We start from the raw sequence: 9,937 nt of genomic DNA, 5'->3' as shown, positions 1-9,937 counted from the left end.
AGGGTCCCTCCCTTTGGGCTACCTTATATGGCTGCCCTTGCAAAAGGCACTGCAAGAATCAGAAACAGTTTGGATGATTTCAGAGAGAAGTTATGCCTGTCTCTTCCTGCTGTCAAAACCAGCAATCACAAGCAACAGCTTAACTTCCCTCACAGTCTTTTTCTTATCTGCAGACACTTCATTGCAATGCGTTAAAAGCAGCCTTTCCTTACTGCACATCTTTAAACACTGAATTAGGTGATGCCTGTGGCAAGATGGAGGCTCTGCATCCTCCTTTCATACTGGGGAAGTCTAAACAGCACCTTCAGTCGCTCAGGGGGTTTTCCACCAGTTTTGACAAAGCCAAAAGCAGTGCTTCATTGTTCCATCAAGTAATGGAAAATCAGGGTTCTTTAATGTTGTTGCCTTTCTGAGGTCCAGGTCATTTTTTTATTAATTTGGGAGGAAGAGAATCCCAAACATAACCATTTCAGCATCAAACTCCCCATTTTATTGTTGACCTCTCTAATCAGGAAGAAGAAAGTGAATACTGCTCTTTCTCTCATTTCCTCCCTCTTGTAACAGAAAGCGGACTGCAACACCAGCATTCCAAACTTAAGCTTCCCACTTTTCCAGAGCCAGGAGTTTGGGAATGGAACAAAGGTACCCCTTTCATCCTATGGTTATTGTCAGAGGGAAAATGCTGCCATTGGACATAGTCTTCACTTTTTATCATAACTGTTCATGGGCAAAGGCATCTCTTTCCTTGGAAAGATTATTCCAGAAAGTTATTTCTTAGTTTCCCAGTTATATTTCCATACCACTGCAAAAACTCCAAAACAAAACAAAAACCCAAACCCAAACCATTTTAGTTCCTTTCTTTTTCCCTGATACATGATACATGTAGTCTGATCTAAAAGCCAACCCATCCAGAACATTTTCCTTGGATGCTGTGTTGCTCAGTTTACCCTGTGCACAGAATTGAATACATTATTCCACACACTATTGGCAGGCCATTGAGAATGGATACCTGACTGGAGCCACAAAAATCCTTATCCAGGTTTTTGCTTCTTCCTGAAATGCTTGCTGCATCAATTAATACTTCTATACTCTGCTTTATTAACTTTTCCAGACAGTAATTTGCTAAATGAAAAAATTGTTGTGTGTCCTCACCTCTAACCTCTCCTGAATGTAATTACTCAAGCTCTACAAAATAGCCAAACTATGGAGGGAAAAAAGCATTAAAAAACCCCAACCAAACAAACAATCAAGAAGTAATTTTTGTGGATATTTTAAAGTTAAAAATAAGTTTCCTTTGAGGGAATAGTCATACCCAGCTTTACTGCAAAAGCAAAAACTCAACATAATAGCAGTGGGTTTGAAACAACAGCAGAAAGAGAAACCAGAGCACCTATTTCTTGATTGAGGAAAAGATGATTTAGTGATAAAATTTTAAAATGCTGAGATGTGGAAGACTTAAACTCATTCCTTCACACACCCCCAAAAGCAGTATATCACATTTTTGAGTCAAAATCCCAAAAGGCAATTGGTCACCTCACTAATTTATGACTTACATCAAATGCATGACCTGAGGAATGTCTAAATGCTGAAGTGCTCACTGTTAACTACAGATGCACACAGCATCCTGCAACTGTGTGTATACAGAAGCATGACTTCTGTGGCTGAGCTCGCTTCATGTCTTTAATTTTGGTGGGCCTGGTGCCAACCCTGTGCTCAGAGAGCACATCTTCCTCACCCTGACAGCACTGCATTTAGCACTAGACTTGGGAATTTATAACCAAAAGGCCAGGGTGGGAAGGCACAGAGAAATGTCTGTCTCTGAGATGCATTTTTGAGCCCCTTCTTGAGGAGGAGGCACTTCTTACAGAAAAACTTAAACACAGCACCACTGGCACCACCTATCTCTGTCTCCTCCAGGGGCTGTTTTAGAAGGAAGTGTTAATGAGTCATGCAAAAGACAGATAATATGGAACCCTTAAAGCTAAAAAATATCTTGAAGGGTAAATAATAGATGATACTTGCAAAACATTCCCGTGTCTCTCTGTTCCTCCCAGATTCCATTCTCCAGACATAAGCTCCCTGCATCAGTGCTCTTGAAGATCTGCTCTGGATCTGTGAGCTGCAGCACTGCCAGCACTGATACCCAGGAGTTGGACACTGCTGAGTGCCACACAGCTCTCTGGGTCAGCTGTGGAATCTTAACTGTGATTGCATTGGGGCACAATCCAGTGAGTTGTGTGGCTCCAGCTGGTGATGACCAGAACTCCTTTATGGGGGCAAAATTCCAGCCCTTGCTCTCTGACTCCACTTCCAGCCTGGTGGGCTCTTACAAGAGACTGTAAACAAAGGTAATTAAGAATCATGAAATGGGGCTTCAGCTCTGAGTTCACTTAACCATACTTGAAAAACTACAGTTTTTTAACTGTAGGCTGAAAAATGGGACAATATTTGTCTTGCCAATCTGTTACACAGTTCAGATGTCTGTGGAGCACCTGGTAGTCAATTTGATGTGCACCATGAACACCATTATTCTCCTTCACAAGAATATGCTGCGTATAAACTAAGATTATCATGACTTGTACATTGTGGTATTGGAAAGATGGTGCATGTCCAGATTGAGACACTGGGCTTCCATTCTCTCCAAAAGTTTGCCAAATGAAATGTATTTGTAGCTATTTACCACACAAGGAAAGATAGGATGTGATAAATTGCCTTTTATGAGTGCTGGTAGTGCTTCATCATTTTTGTATTAAAATAGATAGTCTACAAGGCTCACTGCTTGACCCAGAGTAGTGTCTAAGAATTCCATAAATCTCTTATTTCCACTTCATGATGGTAAAAATGCCTATAAGAAACTAACTTCACTCCTGCACTTACGAAGGTTTTTTTTCTCTCTGTTCAAACTAAAACTAAAATATTTTATTGAAAAAATGAACAGAAGATGCAAGTTCTTAAGTTCTTCAAGAAATGCTTGAACTTCTTAACAGCTATGATGTAAAGAAAGTGTAAATCTCATAGTATGATGCATATAATGAATGTATAGATATTAGAATTATCATAAATATATAAAACTTATACTGAATCGTACTTTAAGATCAAAATTATTGTTGATATGCTGAGTCTAATAAACTCTATCTTCCTGATGGAAATTTGAAAAAAAAAATCAATTAATTCACATGATTATTAGAGGGGGAACTAGTAGCAACTTTCAGATCAGGTTGTCTGCCTGTTCCTACAAAACCTGTCCCTTTCATTTCTGGAAGATTCATCAACATTGTAAGCACCTGGGCATAAATTTTATTCTTAAAATCTCTAGTTCTGCTTTTGACTGGTTGGTTAAAAAGCTATTCAGCCACTTTTGACCACACAGACAGAGGAAAATGGGCAGCACTTTTAAAATAAGCCCCACTGATAACCAACATCCACAACCATCCCAAAATGAAACCAACAAAACACAACAGCTTGTGTACTGAAACCATACCTGAGGATGTATCCCTTTCCAAAGTATGTTCAGTGGTACCCATGAGATTCAGCACCCTGGAGAGAGCAAAGATACCCTGCTCAACAACCCCCTGCTCTGCCCCAGACCCCCACCCAAAAATCACATCTCACCACCATTATGTAAATGAGGGACTCCAAGTCCTGTTTTTCTCTCACTTCATGAGTCCTGATGAGTCCACAGCCATCCAACACGTATCTCCTAAAAAAAACCCTGCGTTTTTAATGTCAGCAAGGATGTAATGGATTCAGTTTATCTTTGTGTGTTTGTGTGCATGCGCATTGGTCTCTGGGTTATACCATAATTCTCCATACACTGCAGCACCTGTGTGAAAAATCTTTCACTATGTGAAAAATCTCAGATAAGCAAATCATTTGTGTGGCTTAACTATTATTCCAAAGCCGTTCAGGGTACATTTCAGTTTTCCATGAAGAATACGCATATTCTGTGCCTCAGTCTCTTCGCTCAGTATCCTGTCACTATTTTATGTTGTCTCCCAGTACAAGGAGCAGGGAGATGCAAGCTGAAAAACCAGGTGAAAGAGCTGACAAAGAAGTGTGTTTTGCTCTGCTGGAACTGGGAAAGGTTTTGATTCCATTACTTTTGCACCATAGTTCAGCAAAGTTTCAAGAACACTAATTTAATTTAGACAAATACCAGCATCACAGGGTCCTTGTAGGAAAACATTTTAACAGAACAAAGGCATGATATTTTACTAAAGCCTGTCTGCACAACCCAGCTTTCAATCCAGGCAACAATTCGAAGGGCAGTGTCCTTGAAACTCTCCTGGAACAGCAAGAATGAAGAAAAACAATGGCATTGTATATAAGGAAAAGAATGTTAAACAATATCTATTAACCAATAGTAACTTGTTAAGTCACACGAACCCTGTAGGACCCTATAAATGTGTGCTAAAGATAGAAAAAAAAGACCTTTGCTATACCTCTGTGAGGACTCAGTGAATAGTCTGAGTGGTTTTCCATTAGGTCGTCATCCTGTTTCCCATTTGAGGCACTATGGGAAATCAAACAATATTTATACTCACATTCCATGAGAGTCATTTTAAGAGTAATGCAGACAAATTCCACTGTTTTCATGTTATTCCACCTGGAAAATCTTGGTGTGCAGTTTAAGTGCTCTTCACTAGGCCAGCAGAATTCTGTAATTATAAATCATAGTACAGCTTTATATAAAGCCAAAGCATTTTCAGTATCGGATATTAAAAAAGCAGATGGACTTAAATAAATTGCTACCATGTAACGTGAAGTATCTGTTGTTATGCTTATGTTGCATTAAAGGAAGACAAAACTACTGCATGAAATAGGTTCACTGCTGAAGAGGTAACCAGATAGGAGCCACAGAGAACCTTCAAATAATAAGAGGCAATATAAATTCTTGTATAGCAAACCTTAGCTGTTACTTGATTCCTTTCTTCAATTATACTAAGTGTTCCAGCATTGTTTGATTTGGTTTCTTTAAATTATTAGTGATGCAGTGGAGAAAAAGGATACTATTATTGGTTCTGGAGTTGTAACAGAATACCATGAAAAGTAGGTGCTTATATCAAGTGTATCTGAAAAGATTGACCAAAATAGAGCTTTAGGAGAGACTCTTTACATAGGAACTGTGCATTAGAACTAAAGAGGCGGTTTGGAAAGATGACAATAATCTGTGGCAGTGGCCTCAGGGACAACAAAGGGTTACATTGTCCCACCCCAAACCCCTTGTGAAGGGCAGCCCAGGTGTTCTGATTGGGTTTGAGTCCCTGGGGGGTTCTCCCTTGGTGTATTTCTACTGGTCCCTGACCCTGAACTCCACCCTCAAAGATGGAGACCCTCGGGAGTTCTGTCTCTCAAAAGCCCCTGCTGTGCCTCTATTCGGGGCTCTCTGTTCTGGACCTGAGTTTGTTTCCATGCTGAATAAATGGTTTCATGAACGGGAGCGCGTCTCGGTTGGTGTTCCATGCTGGTCCCCAGAATCCTGCAGCTTCCCGGACAAGATCCTGAGGTTGCTGACTGCAACATATGGTGAGTGAATGCATGGCATACAGTGAAGCACCAGAACAGCAGGACTTGGCTCCATGGACACCTCGTAAGTCTTCGGCTGATGGCTTGAGAGCCAGCAAGACCCCCACCTAAGAAAGGAGGACTCGAGAGTACTTGGCAGGGAGACTGGGTTGGGAGCGCCTCAGAGGCATGGGGAAGAAAAGGGCTTACGGAGGTTGGGGAGCCGAGACCAGACACCGGGACAAACACCTTACATCACCCAATGAGACCTATTATGAACGATATTAACATTATAGACGATTGTATTTACATTATGGATGATTATGGACTATTATGGACGGTATGGCTCTTCCGGTGGACTTGTTTTTGTCTTCTGTGAAGTTTTTTTTTTTTTGGTATATACCTCCCTGTACCTTCCCCTTTCCTCTGTTCTTAAGGGCAGGAAAAAGTGTGAGAAAAGCCAAGATTGCTCGGGGCTGCTGCCGTCTCCCCGTCACCCCTGTGTCTTTCTGCCATCCCATTCCCTGTTTTCCTGAAGGCAGGCAAGGGACGGAGAACATCCAGAGTGATGCGGGTCTGCTGCCATCTGCCCGCTGTTCCGTGTCCTCCTTCACCCCCTGTCTTTCCATATTCCCCGTTCCCGGTCTGGAAAAGTCCGTCCCGGACCACCCCCCCCCTTTCCAAGATGGCGCCGGCCACACGGTCTGGGAACCCTTGTTTCCCGCCTTGCTCCTTCTTTTCCGGTCCCGAACCTTCCCTTCCCCCAGTAACTCCTGCTTCACTCCCAGCCATTTGTTCGGCTGCTCCACCCCTGGGGGCTGTGCCTTTTCCATCGTGAGCAACACTTCCTCCTGGGAGATCGAAACTGTAACCTGAGGTTGAAAGCCAGGGTTTCACCGAGAACATCTAAAGGGGCGACGCCCACATGGGAACCAGAGCCAAAATTGGAGATCGAAGAACTCTGCCCCTCGTGAGAGGAGATCTAAGAGCTGTACCCTTCCTAAAAGAGAATCCTAAACTGGAAGAGACTGAACTAAAAAACCATTATGTTTGTATTAAGTACCATCACCGTTTAATTTGCCCGGCGTGGTCTGAGATTTAAGTGTTCTTAATTTTGTTTTTTCTGTTTGCTTAATGTGTTTTGTTATTGAGTTTTTGGTGTCCCACAAAGCAAAGCGGGGGCTCTGTGGAGGAGGTTAGATTTTAAGGTGTATGTTTGGAAACATTTTAAGCTCCTAATTAAAATTTGAAAAATAAAAAATAAAAAAAAAATATATGTAATAAAAAAGGAGCAGATGTGGCAGCAGCCTCAGGGACGACAAAGGGTTACATTGTCCCACCCCAAACCCCTTGTGAGGGGTGGCCCAGGAGTTCTGATTGGGTTTGATGTTCATCTGGAGTAAAATTTACCAAAGCAGCAGTGTGCTGAACATGGATCACTCTACTGAAAGCTGACTTGTAAAAAATAATTGTGACATACTGGTTTCTTTTTAGGAAAACCAGGAAAATTTGGAGAGGGTTTTGAAATAAATCAATAACTTTTGATACTGCAACCCAAGACGTGCGAGTGACCCACACTGAAATACTGAAACAGGAACTCTAAGCTAACATATAACACCTACAGCTGATCTTGTTCTGGGAATAGCACGCTTTGAACAACAAAAGGTCTCTTCTTATGTTACCTTAATGTGGAAAATAAGATAAAATTCAGAGTGGCTTCTAAGTAAGAATGTTCTAGTGAGAAAATAGAGCAGGACTTGTGAAGGTCAGTAAGACCACTTTAAGATATTGTTGAGTATTTTTAAAATGCACTAATAAGTGCCACAGTCCCTCCCTCCCTCCCCCCCTCCCTCCCTCCCTCCCCCCCTCCCTCCCTCCCTCCCTCCCTCCCTCCCTCCCTCCCTCCCTCCCTCCCTCCCTCCCTCCCTCCCTCCCTCCTACCCTCCCTCCCTCCCCCCTCCCTCCCGCCACTTCATCCCGCCACTTCCTTCCTTCCTTCCTTCCTTCCTTCCTTCCTTCCTTCCTTCCTTCCTTCCTTCCTTCCTTCCTTCCTTCCTTCCTTCCTTCCTTCCTTCCTTCCTTCCTTCCTTCCTTCCTTCCTTCCTTCCTTCCTTCCTTCCTTCCTTCCTTCCTTCCTTCCTTCCGCCACTTCCTTCCGCCACTTCCTTCCGCCACTTCCTTCCGCCACTTCCTTCCGCCACTTCCTTCCGCCACTTCCTTCCTTCCTTCCGCCACTTCCTTCCTTCCTTCCTTCCTTCCTTCCTTCCTTCCTTCCTTCCTTCCTTCCTTCCTTCCTTCCTTCCTTCCTTCCTTCCTTCCTTCCTTCCTTCCTTCCTTCCTTCCTTCCTTCCTTCCTTCCTTCCTTCCTTCCTTCCTTCCGCCACTTCCTTCCGCCACTTCCTTCCGCCACTTCCTTCCTTCCTTCCTTCCTTCCTTCCTTCCTTCCTTCCTTCCTTCCTTCCTTCCTTCCTTCCTTCCTTCCTTCCTTCCTTCCTTCCTTCCTTCCTTCCTTCCTTCCTTCCTTCCTTCCTTCCTTCCTTCCTTCCTTCCTTCCTTCCTTCCTTCCTTCCTTCCTTCCTTCCTTCCTTCCTTCCTTCCTTCCTTCCTTCCTTCCTTCCTTCCTTCCTTCCTTCCTTCCGCCACTTCCTTCCGCCACTTCCTTCCGCCACTTCCTTCCTTCCTTCCTTCCTTCCTTCCTTCCTTCCTTCCTTCCTTCCTTCCTTCCTTCCTTCCTTCCTTCCTTCCTTCCTTCCTTCCTTCCTTCCTTCCTTCCTTCCTTCCTTCCTTCCTTCCTTCCTTCCTTCCTTCCTTCCTTCCTTCCTTCCTTCCTTCCTTCCGCCACTTCCTTCCGCCACTTCCTTCCGCCACTTCCTTCCTTCCTTCCTTCCTTCCTTCCTTCCTTCCTTCCTTCCTTCCTTCCTTCCTTCCTTCCTTCCTTCCTTCCTTCCTTCCTTCCTTCCTTCCTTCCTTCCTTCCTGCCTTCCTTCCTTCCTTCCTTCCTTCCTTCCGCCACTTCCTTCCTTCCGCCACTTCCTTCCGCCACTTCCTTCCGCCACTTCCTTCCGCCACTTCCTTCCTTCCTTCCGCCACTTCCTTCCGCCACTTCCTTCCGCCACTTCCTTCCGCCACTTCCTTCCGCCACTTCCTTCCTTCCTTCCGCCACTTCCTTCCTTCCGCCACTTCCTTCCTTCCTTCCGCCACTTCCTTCCTTCCTTCCGCCACTTCCTTCCTTCCTTCCGCCACTTCCTTCCTTCCTTCCGCCACTTCCTTCCTTCCTTCCGCCACTTCCTTCCTTCCTTCCTTCCTTCCGCCACTTCCTTCCTTCCTTCCTTCCTTCCTTCCTTCCTTCCTTCCTTCCTTCCTTCCTTCCTTCCTTCCTTCCTTCCTTCCTTCCTTCCTTCCTTCCTTCCTTCCTTCCTTCCTTCCTTCCTTCCTTCCTTCCTTCCTTCCTTCCTTCCTTCCTTCCTTCCTTCCTTCCTTCCTTCCGCCACTTCCTTCCTTCCGCCACTTCCTTCCTTCCGCCACTTCCTTCCTTCCGCCACTTCCTTCCTTCCTTCCTTCCTTCCTTCCTTCCTTCCTTCCTTCCTTCCTTCCTTCCTTCCTTCCTTCCTTCCTTCCTTCCTTCCTTCCTTCCTTCCTTCCTTCCTTCCTTCCTTCCTTCCTTCCTTCCTTCCTTCCTTCCTTCCTTCCTTCCTTCCTTCCTTCCTTCCTTCCTTCCTTCCTTCCTTCCTTCCTTCCTTCCTTCCGCCACTTCCTTCCTTCCTTCCTTCCGCCACTTCCTTCCGCCACTTCCTTCCTTCCTTCCTTCCGCCACTTCCTTCCGCCACTTCCTTCCGCCACTTCCTTCCGCCACTTCCTTCCTTCCTTCCTTCCTTCCTTCCTTCCTTCCTTCCTTCCTTCCTTCCTTCCTTCCTTCCTTCCTTCCTTCCTTCCTTCCTTCCTTCCTTCCTTCCTTCCTTCCTTCCTTCCTTCCTTCCTTCCTTCCTTCCTTCCTTCCGCCACTTCCTTCCGCCACTTCCTTCCGCCACTTCCTTCCGCCACTTCCTTCCGCCACTTCCTTCCTTCCGCCACTTCCTTCCTTCCTTCCGCCACTTCCTTCCTTCCTTCCGCCACTTCCTTCCTTCCTTCCGCCACTTCCTTCCTTCCTTCCTTCCTTCCTTCCTTCCTTCCTTCCTTCCTTCCTTCCTTCCTTCCTTCCTTCCTTCCTTCCTTCCTTCCTTCCTTCCTTCCTTCCTTCCTTCCTTCCTTCCTTCCTTCCTTCCTTCCTTCCTTCCTTCCTTCCTTCCTTCCTTCCTTCCTTCCTTCCTTCCTTCCTTCCTTCCTTCCTTCCTTCCGCCACTTCCTTCCGCCACTTCCTTCCGCCACTTCCTTCCGCCACTTCCTTCCTTCCTTCCGCCACTTCCTTCCTTCCTTCCTTCCTTCCTTCCTTCCT

This window comes from Cyanistes caeruleus, chromosome 4, assembly GCF_971803275.1.
Source record: "Cyanistes caeruleus chromosome 4, bCyaCae1.hap1.1, whole genome shotgun sequence".
NCBI classification, from domain to species: Eukaryota; Metazoa; Chordata; class Aves; order Passeriformes; family Paridae; genus Cyanistes; species Cyanistes caeruleus.
Note: the sequence above shows the minus strand (reverse complement) of the source record.